Genomic DNA, 10639 nt, shown 5'->3' with positions numbered 1-10639 from the left:
GCAGCAGGGGAGCTTGACATTTCTGAACCTGAGATGATTTACAGTGTGGATCACATGAGGCACGGCACCAACCTGAAGGACCGATAATCTAAGAAATAACTGCTGTTTTGTCAGAGCTACTCCTGATCTTTTCCCTCACTGGCAGAGTTATTTTGAAAAACCTTTCCAGGACGCGTGAATCAAACGGAGAAAAGAATACAATGTCCCAAATTCCCCAATTCATGTCACTATTTCGAGGAGCTGGCATCTTGTAACCAATGGTAACTGCTCTACAAACAGTCCTAGATGGGCCTAAATTGGCTGCTTGCCATCTGAGAAAGACACATCCCAGCGGACCAGAACCTGTCGGAAACAGTCTGTCTGCCTCTCTCAAGCAAATGAAAAACAGCAGCTCTCCTAGAAACGTATCCTGACAGGTATTCCCATAATGGGGGAAATGTCCAAGAAAGCTTCATTCATAAAGTAGGAGCAGTTTTACAAGTCCCTCTCCAGGCATTTCTCTTGCTTATACTTCACTTTAATACTGTTTTCATTTTTAATGCCTTCCATTAGAACCGAATTGTACAACAAAGTGTATCTGAAGTGCTTTGAGGTATAAACCTGGTACCGACACCACCAGGACAGCCGGTTTGTTCCCACTGGTGCCAATCGTTCAGCTGTGCTGGTACAAGAGGACTTTAGCCTTTGTGGGTCGACGCTGACTTGAGCCTCAAGCTAGAATGTCTCAAATGTCTCAAAAAGTCTCAAATGTCCTTTTATGAGACGTTTTTGTTTTTCTCTGTGGTCATGCATTCATTGAGCTGTCAACCGTACTGACTGTAGGACATTTACAAGAAATGACCGTGTTAGTCAAATCATATTGATTTACAAGAACTCTAATATTAGATAATTCTGCCAAAACCTGAATAACATCCAATGATCATTTTTTACATCCAGTTCCAACACTTTCTCTTACTGCATTTTCTGTATCTGTATCTGACAACTATAGTAGGCTGATGACTGTTATAGGACTGAGGTTATGAGAAATAACTTATTATTGAGATCGAGATAGAAAACTCAAACACTTGAAAAGTGTCTGGTTATGGTTGACATTAGATGACTAAAGCACATAATTAGGTGAGGACCAGATTGCAGTCATGGTTCACATTCAGTGACATGGTATTGGAGGTAGATGGTCCATCCATCCATTATCTCTACACCACTTAATCCTCACTCAGGTCGCGGGGGGGCTGGAGTCTATCCCAGCTGACTCAGGGTGAAGGCAGGTTCACCTGGACAGGTCACCAGTCTATCACAGGGCTACACTTAGAGACAGACAACCAAGCACACTCACATTCACACCTACAGACAATTTAGAATCACCAATTAACCTCAACATGTTTTTGGACTGTGTGGGAGGAAGCCGGAGAACCTGGAGAGAACCCACGCTGCACAAGGAGAACGTGGAGACTCCACGCAGAAAGATCCCGGGTGTCCTCACCGAGACGCAAACCGGCGACCTTCTCTCTGCGAGGCAACGGTGCTAACCACCAGGTAGATTGTGAGATGTGGAATTGTTCAATATGGACGTGTTAGCCATTGTATCAAACTGAGTCAAGTCAGTTTAGTCCAGTATGACAAATTTTCCTCAAGGAGCTTCACATCCTCTGCAGCATGAACACCCTCTGTTTTTAGGCCCTCGGTTAAGATCAGGAAAAATTTCCTAAAAAAACTTCAACATGAACAAAAGGAAGAAACCACAGAAAGACTAACTGATCCTTCTACTAGGAGAGACAGAGATGCAGTGAATGTCGTCTATACAGAAGAGTTACACTTCCAGAAGCGTTAAAGAAAGTGTTCTGCAACAAACATCAAGCATAATTTGCACACAAGCTCATGGTTGGAAGAACTCTCTGTTCTCTCAGTGTCCATATGTACGTGGTGACCACAATTTACAACTCCTACTCCAGGGCACCAGGCTGCAGTGCCAAAGGAAAATTGAAAATGTATTAATGCAAAAACAACCAAGCACATGACCTGAAGGAGTAAAAAGTGAAAGCGTGCAGTCCTTCAAAATGCCCCAAAACTGAGATCAACAGGGCAGAATGTTAATTTCTCCAACCTGCAGGCACTTAGCATGTGACAAACACCTTCCAGGACGGTGGCAGTCGAATGCATTAGATACTATCTGTGCATCTTCATTCATTTGTTGTTCTTTTCCTTCACCTGAACTCTTTGTTCTCAGCAGGAACACATGTCCGACCCTCGGGGTGTTTCCTGTCCGCACACGTTACCCTGTCTGCTGCTTTCACAGGGTGTCAACGCAAACCCTGAAGGCAAACACAACTCCCCTCTTTTTCCTTCAGCCTCTCCTTCATTGCCCCGGTAAGACCCTCTTTCCCCTCGCCCCAACCCCTCGTCCTTCAATCCTCACCTATGCTCTTCTCTATCTACCAATTTATGATCTCATCTCAACTCAACGCACACATTCAGGTGTGTGAAAGACTCTTTGTTCACACTCTATGGAGCCATTGTCCTCCATTCAGTTCACTCTTCTCTCGCTCAGCTCAGCGTTCAATCTGTATTCCCATCTCAGACCCTGCTCAGAGGAAGGAGGACCTGAGATTCACCTCTCACAAATCTTCTGCTCATTTTACCAGCAGACGATTTGGCTCCTGTTCCGCAGGACTTCTCTCTTTTCCTCGCACGCTGGGAATCTTAACGCTTGCAGCTCAGGAGGAAATCCTGTCTTGACGTTAGCCTCGCAGTAGGAGTTCACCCATCAATTACACTGTTGTAAATCTGATCAGCGCTGAGCTATGCCAGACACGGACGCTATTAATCAAAGGGGACTTGGAAGGGGAAGGCTGCACTTCTGTTTTTCTTGCATAATTACTACCTTTTTGGAAATCAAGGTCAATCCGTGGTGTTGCTAAACACACGTATCAGAGGAGTGAAGCGTAGCATTAGTGGGCAGGTGCTACTGTCACCATGACACTTTTATCTGCTTTCAGGTGAATAACAAACATAATTGATGGTGTATTTTACGAGCTGTTTGTTTTGGGGTTTTTTTGACAGTGACTCATGTCGTTCAAGGTGCCCTCTGTCAAAAGCTGCCGCCTCAGGGTGTGTGTAAGCCACGTGTGTGTGTTAGTGTGTGTTAGTGTGTGTGCTGCTTGTGGTTTCATGAGTGTACATTTTGGAATCCGTCTGTGCGGTCAGACTGGAGAGAACCAACATGCCACCAGTGTCCTGATGTTTATCACTCATGTTGAAATGAGACACGGACTGTTTGAACTGATGAGATAACATACAAGCTACAGCACCAACACATGCCTCCGAGTCCTCCCTTCCTTTCCTTCGCTGAGGTTTGTAAGCTCTGAACCCCGATCTGATCTGGTCTGAATACACAGAGTGAAAAATGACGAGGTTGGTTCCATCAAGAGCTTGTTTGTTTTCAATCAAAATCAAATTAGTCATTCTTTTAGCAGCATTAATCAGCATTCACTGCTCCAACTTTGGGGGTAGCTAATTAGATTGGAGGCAGAGAGCACAGACCAAAAAACAAAGATAGGTCGGAAATTAAATTGGAGATTCGGGCTTTTATTATCTCCAGCGGGATGGGATGAGCCTTGAACTGTGAGCTAATTCGGCGAGGTGTGCCGGAATGAAGCTGCCGAGAGATAAAACCTTCAACAACTATTTACACACCGCGTACGTGTGAATGTGTGTGGCGCGGGTCACAGTCCTTTCCCTATCAGATTAACTCTCTTTCACCACTCGTATGCCGCTCAGCGAGCAGCGATCCACGTCCCCAGCAGTGTCGGCGTGTCCGGGATCCTGGAGAATGAAGGATTATTTTCTCACCCACACTTACGCACACTGATATTGGCAATGTAAGCCGGGAGAAAGATTTTGATTTAGAATAGATTTTTATAGGCTAACTGAGATTATCCGGGATTGAGCCTGTTGAGAAAATGAGGAAAGTGAAATTTAATATCTGTCCAGGCTTTTGGTTCGATGAGTATCAGCATTTGCTTGGATCTGATATTGACTAAAACATAATAATAAAGAGATCTTCCCTCCCAGATCCCCAACATTTACATTTTGGGTCCACCTTAGTGATCATTGCCTCTCATGTTTTTTTTAATTTCTTCTACATTTTGCAACTGCATCTCCCATCACACACCCACATGCACACATATACAGACGTACACACATTCTTCCTTTTCTGTTCTTTTTATGCTTATAACTGTGTTAGGCTCTGAGTTCAAGAGTGTCATCCTTTAGGTCATACATGGAACCAAAAATCCATCAAGTGCAAGAAAATTTTTCATTGGTCACACCAACATTTAGCAGATCTGTCTGTGTCTGTGTGTCCCTCAACTTATGTCAATCTAACTTAAGAACATTTTATAACATACTTTTAAAGCTGACTGATTTGTGGCCACACACTTGCATGATTTGCCGATGCGGCAGTAACTGAGTAGAGGTTTCTCAGTGCACAGCCCTTAAGTATATGGAAAAATATTGTAGTATTGCCTGATAGTCTGCATGTGAGGCATTAAAAACAACCTTCAGAAAACAACCTCTCTGCCTCTAAACTGCATGAGTCTCTGCATGCACATCGGTCGTGCTGCACCACCAGGTAAATTCTCAACCTTTGGGAAACCTTTGATATGATAAAATCGTTCAATCTAAGCAAAGGTTCCAAATCGAAACTCTAAAAGAAGCACAATGTCACAGCGGAAACATGTCATGTGGCATTACAGCAGCAGAGAAGCCTCTCTACGAAGTGTTTCAGTGATAGACGGTGACCTCAAGCAGTGAGCACTCAGAAATAATAAAACTTACCACTGGTTATAATAAATTAAAAAAAGAGCTACCATTGACTAATTTTAAATCCCAGATCATCGTTAATGAAAAGAAAACCCTTGATCTGCACCTTTAACCTTTTCACAGTCATTTACAGTGTGTCAAGAAATTACCAATGTCTACGGGAACCAGCACACATTGCTTTCACCCAAAAAGATGCACCTGAAATTAACAGGTTAAGTGCACCAGTTCAACCGATGTTAGTTTGTAGTCCTGTTATGACTGAATGCTTCCTGTACAGACACACATGCAGCACCATTGCTGCTACTGCTGTTGCTGCTTTGCTAGCTTGGTGCTGAAGCTATGCCCTCTGTGTAGACACGATGCAAACCTTCAGGCTATTCTGACTGATAACACAACACATAGTGGAGGCCTTGGTTGACAACATCAGATAGTCTGATAAAGCTAAACACCAATGAGCCTGACTCGCTTCCCGCTGACATTTCACTCATCTCCTGCAGAGTCAAGTCCCTCGGCTGAGACCCAGACTTACCGTGTGTTTGTCTTCCATGAGGCTTACAAATGGAAGTTTAGTTTGGGGGTTCATTCATTGTCCATCATAACCTCAACAAGAGCTTCTCATACAAGTAGCACAGCAGCCCTCAGACTCATAATCGCTGGAACCTGCATTTAAACATTCAGCAACAAATGGAGGTACATGACCCTTAATAAATAAAATTCAGTTGTTATTTTTTACAATATCAATGGTGGACAATAACATGTTTCATTTGGGATTTCTGCCATATGACCCAGCTGGCTAAATATGAAATGAAAATCCAAAATACAGCATTGCTCCATCAACAATACCTGAAAAAGGTGAGCTTATCGACTGTTACATCTGTACAGAGTCATAGCCAACAACCTGAGCCCTGAAAGTTTTTTCTTTCCCATGTCGTATGAAGTTTAAGGTCCAACTTTGAGTCTGCTCCTTGTACCTTCCATTATCTCTCCTTTAAGCTTTGGGGGTGAAACATTAATTCGGTTTGGACACTTCCTCTTCACCTGCCTCTACTTAATTTCCCCAACCGTTCCCCTCCATCGAACAAGCATCTCGAATTCCTTCTGCACCTCAGACTGCTACTTTTTTCTTCTTATTGCCTTCTTTTTTTGGACTGCACTATCTGGCGCTGGGAGAGGAAGCCGAGCCGGAGCAGGCAGCAGCCGAGAAGCTATTTTCTGAGGGACAGAACTCCTTAAGCCCTGTAAGCTTTTTATAATGGTGTATGTTTACATCGAGGTAGTTGCTCCGCTCTGCGCATTGAACCTTCATTAGTGATCAGGATAGCAACATTAGCCCGAACCCTAAGCAACGTTTTTCTCTCTATGTAATTTACAATTTCCAGATGAGACAAACATAATTCCTCCAATGCTAAAACTGAGGTCTGCAGTAGAGAACGATTCCATGACACATGACAAACGACTTGTTGGAGCTGGAGTGTATGTGGGGATTAAACCCTCAACCCCGGCTGAAGGAGTGTCACAACCTATCTGTGAGCTAGACGACCAGGCTGAACTACAGTTTAATAGTTTAGGTTATTCGGTGGAGTAGGGAGGCTTATCTCCAGCCGGCACGCTCCGACAACCTGACCTCAACCATCATGTAACCACAAGAGGGGGGTGTGGAGAGGGGCAGTGGTCAGTGTCGGCGGGAGACCCGCTGGGAGTGTAGATCAAAGGGATTAGTGGTGTTTGACAGATGCTGGGATTCCAGTTAACCTTCGTGGACAAAGCTATTAGCAGCAGCAGGACTAGAACACAGTACGTCTCTTTGTTTGTCTTCTTCTGGCGATGAATTTTAAAGGTGTTAAATGTTTGTCTTCAGCCATTAAATGAGCAGCATGTCGTCGGTCGGTGGCACATTCTTGACAAGTATAAAGCGGCTTTGCATGTTTTCTCTGTGCAGATCAAAGGTGAAACACGAGGACCCCTCAGGGAAATTCTTTTATGGTTAAAAAGATCATGACATGCATTGATGTGTAAAAATAAACAGTGTTCTTATCCTTTGAAAATATAACAACTTCAAAACTAATAGCAGCTGGTGGTATAAAAAAAAAACCATCATATTATAACATTCATGAAGATGAAATCCATCTGTGTGTGTTTGGAATTTTGACAGTCTCATTGTTTGCGCAAATGAAATGAATACACATTGACTGTTATGCATTTAGATCATTCATCTGAGAACACCGATAATCAATAGAAAAAATATGGAAACAATTGAAATATGGTTCAAGGTCTTAACAAGTTGCAGGGTTCCACCATTTGGTGCACATGTGACAAAAGTCTCAGCTTCGTTTCTGGAGCCACGGTCCATAAAAGAGTCATTGTATTTGGCCAATGATTGAAGAGGTCTGAGAAAAATAGTTCAATTAGATTATTCTTTGGTTTTGTTTAGTGCCATGTGACAGATTAAAGTCTTAATAAACTGACACCTGTGAACATGTAGGATCAGGATCTGTAAGATGGAAGACCAGTGTTGCACTTTGAGCATAGAAAAGTCAATATGTAATGATAACCATGGTTTGTGCTCATGTTTCTACCATTTATGACCATTGATAGGACAGAGGGTAACAATGGAAACAGCTGCCTAATATGATATGATCAAAACCTGCAAAACAAAGAGATGGAAAATATTACACATCCGCTTCATCCGTTTCCATTTAGCTGTTAACTTTCTTTTAGCACTACACTGTAGAGGCAAACCAATATGTTCTTCAAACAAACTGCTGAAGCCTGTGAGTTCTCACAGCTGGACTGTGAGCACCTTTGAACGATAGAATTTTCTAGTGGGCCTTCACACTTTGTAATCTCTTCACTGGATTACATGGAGCTACCCTGAGAAATGAGACTAACGGTTGAACATTTGGTCGTTTATTCAGTTATTTTTAGTGGAGAAAGGTCCAACATCCTCCAGTTAGAGCTTCTAAATGTTGAGAATCTGCTGCTTTATTTTGTCTAATGTAGCAGTGAACTCTTTGGACTAAACTAGCACTTTGTTGCCACTTTGGACGTTGATCTTTAGACGTAAATTGCCATATGGGCTTTATATGACAGAATGATGAGTCAGTGAAATGAAAACATGACCTGCTCCTAACTTGCTCTCTGATACTTCAAACTTCTTCTTTCACCACAATCCTCGTGAAAGCTACAGACAAAGGATGCTAGCTTCGTGGCTCCATCGCCATATTGGATCATAGCGTGACTTCTGGACCTTCATGTGACAAAACCAGCAGCAGCCTCTCCAAAGCAACAATTACATCACGGCAGACTGAAGTCTCATCTTCAGACAGTATCAGCTAGAAACACATTGTAAGCCACGACTGGCTACACTACACTCAGCTTCCAATGTGTTGCAACATGAGCGTTGCTGTGATTAATGAGCGTCTCATGAGTGTGTCAGGTAAAGAACAGTGATCATTTTTTGTGAATGAGGCAGAGGGGAGTGCTGCAGTGTGGGCTGATTTGGATCTTCACAGTTCGCTGCTGGCCACGAAGAACAAAGAGTAGCCAGTGCAGTATGTAGGTCAGGTCGAGCATACGTTGGTGTATGTGTGGCTGCAGTGGGTGAGAGGGAGGGTTTTTTTTAGTGCAATGTAGCAAAAAAAGAGGAGAGGCTGCTCGAAATATCTTTAAAACTCTCCAATGTAGGTAAAAATCAACCTGATCATACCTCCTTTACGGCACGGGTACAGTACTACATATCAGCCTGGTAGCTTTAGTTGTATTTTGACCACCTGACATGACATTACAATATGTTATCTTTACTTTCAACTGTGTTAAAAAGTTTACGTTTGATTTGCATAATATTCAACCCATCATTACATCAAATGCTAAAGCTAGTTTTTGTAGCATATTAAATCATTTTAACCAAGTCAGCATGCACCTGTCCATCTTTGTATGATTAATAAAATTGAAACTATATCAGCTTGTGGTCCCAGTATTGAGGAATGTATATCTATTGAGGGATATAATGTCGATAAGTTAACCAACTTTTTTTTAGATGATCTGCCATTTGGTTGTTGAGTTGGGATATACTGCTATTTGCAAAGTTTACACAACTTTTTGGACATCCATTAAATAAAATGCAGCCAAACCAATGACTTCTTTGACATGGTGTTAATTAGTTTGAAGCCGACTGCGAGTAAATATTCAGTAAACGTTTAGTTACTTTAGTTAGACAGCTAGGTCTTTAGTTAGGTCTTTAGTTAGACCTAGCTGTCTGCAATATGTTGAGCAAGTTTAACATCCTGAGCGAAGGTAACATCAGTGATTGTCCGACCAATGAGAACTGGGTCAGATAAGAGCATGTCAACCAGTCCTACCAGATGCAACAGGGGCAGTTGTCACAACCTTTGATGGGATTGGCAGTCTTCTGAGTTCTCTCCTGAATTCTTGGATGATCGTACAGCTCTGTCAGCTCGTTGCTTTGGTTTCACTGTGTATAACTTTACTGGTTGGTCCACTTTCTCTGCTCCCATAGGATGCACCTGTTTTTAGCCAGAAGTCTCTATGATGTTATCAGTTGTTCCTACTTTACAAGCAAGAACGACATTGATGAGATTCTGTGTTTCTCTCTTTGCTTTACTTTGCCTCTCTTGCACTGTTTCCCATCTCTTGCTGACTTTAAATACTGTGTGTGGGTTTACCACATAGCTGCCATTTCTACCAGCATTGTTCACAGTCAGAGACAATATGTATGTGTGAAAATGGGACAAGCTTTCCTTTTCATAATAAAGCCCAGGACACATGGCCAAATGCCACATGCCGCATATTATTCTTCCATGTGACCAGCCGCAAGGTGACTCTCTAGTCCTGCGGCGATGCATTCAAAAGGCCTTGGCTATCAATAAATACACATTTGGATCCTAATGCCAACCTATTACATAATACCAGATGCCCCCGGGGCAGCTGCAGCCTGGTTAAAGGGACTCACCCCTCCACCCCTTCAGGCTGGCAGCCATTGTTACCCTGAAAGTGTGTGGCTGTGTGACTCTGGCTCACTTACAGCAGCGCAAACAGCTGGTTGAGCCATGAATGCTAAACAGGCTGCTGTGTGTTAGCGTGTGTGAACGAGAAGCGCAGACAAAGTCAGAAACGAGAAGAGTTGCACATCTTTGTTTACCCCTCTTCAGTGGTAAATTTGTTTTCCATTTTCCGTATGCATATGTGTTTACCGTCTCCCTGTCCAAGCATGTCAAACTCATGTTTGTTTCTTTTTATGGTAAGGTATCTGTTAGTGTGTATACACCTCTGTGTCTTTGCTGAACCAGGACCTTGTTACTCTGAGTTGCTTTTCTTTTAAGACTGAGCCAGCGTGGGGTGGCAGCCAGTTGCCCTTAGAGGTGCTGTGTCAAAGATTTCCGTGGCACTTTGCATGTGAGGCTGCACACACACAGAACCTGGACATCCTCTGCTGCAGACAGGCTCTGGGATCTCCAAAAATAAATCCTGTATTGGCCAGAATGTAGGATTTTTATTTATTTTTTTGGTAAAAATAAGGTTTGAATAAGTTTGAAGGCTTGTGTTTTGTTACCACATATCTCAGGGAACTTTTTCCAACATGATGAGTGTTAATGTTTTTCCTGTGCTCAAAAAAGCTTTTTTTCTCAAAAACAGATGTTGGAAAACTAGACTCATCACATTATCAAGGTTGTCTTCTCTGTGGGCCAGTGAGGTAATATGAAAGAAAAAATAATATGAGACGCTAAAGTAGGCTAAATAATTTGATAAATGATAGAAACTGAAAGCTGTGGATAATTACCAACAAAACGATTTCCAAGAAAAC

Source organism: Stegastes partitus, unplaced genomic scaffold, assembly GCF_000690725.1.
Source record: "Stegastes partitus isolate 25-593 unplaced genomic scaffold, Stegastes_partitus-1.0.2 Scaffold236, whole genome shotgun sequence".
NCBI lineage: Eukaryota > Metazoa > Chordata > Actinopteri > Pomacentridae > Stegastes > Stegastes partitus.
The sequence above is the reverse complement of the archived record's forward strand: the minus strand, read 5'-3'. Positions refer to the sequence as shown.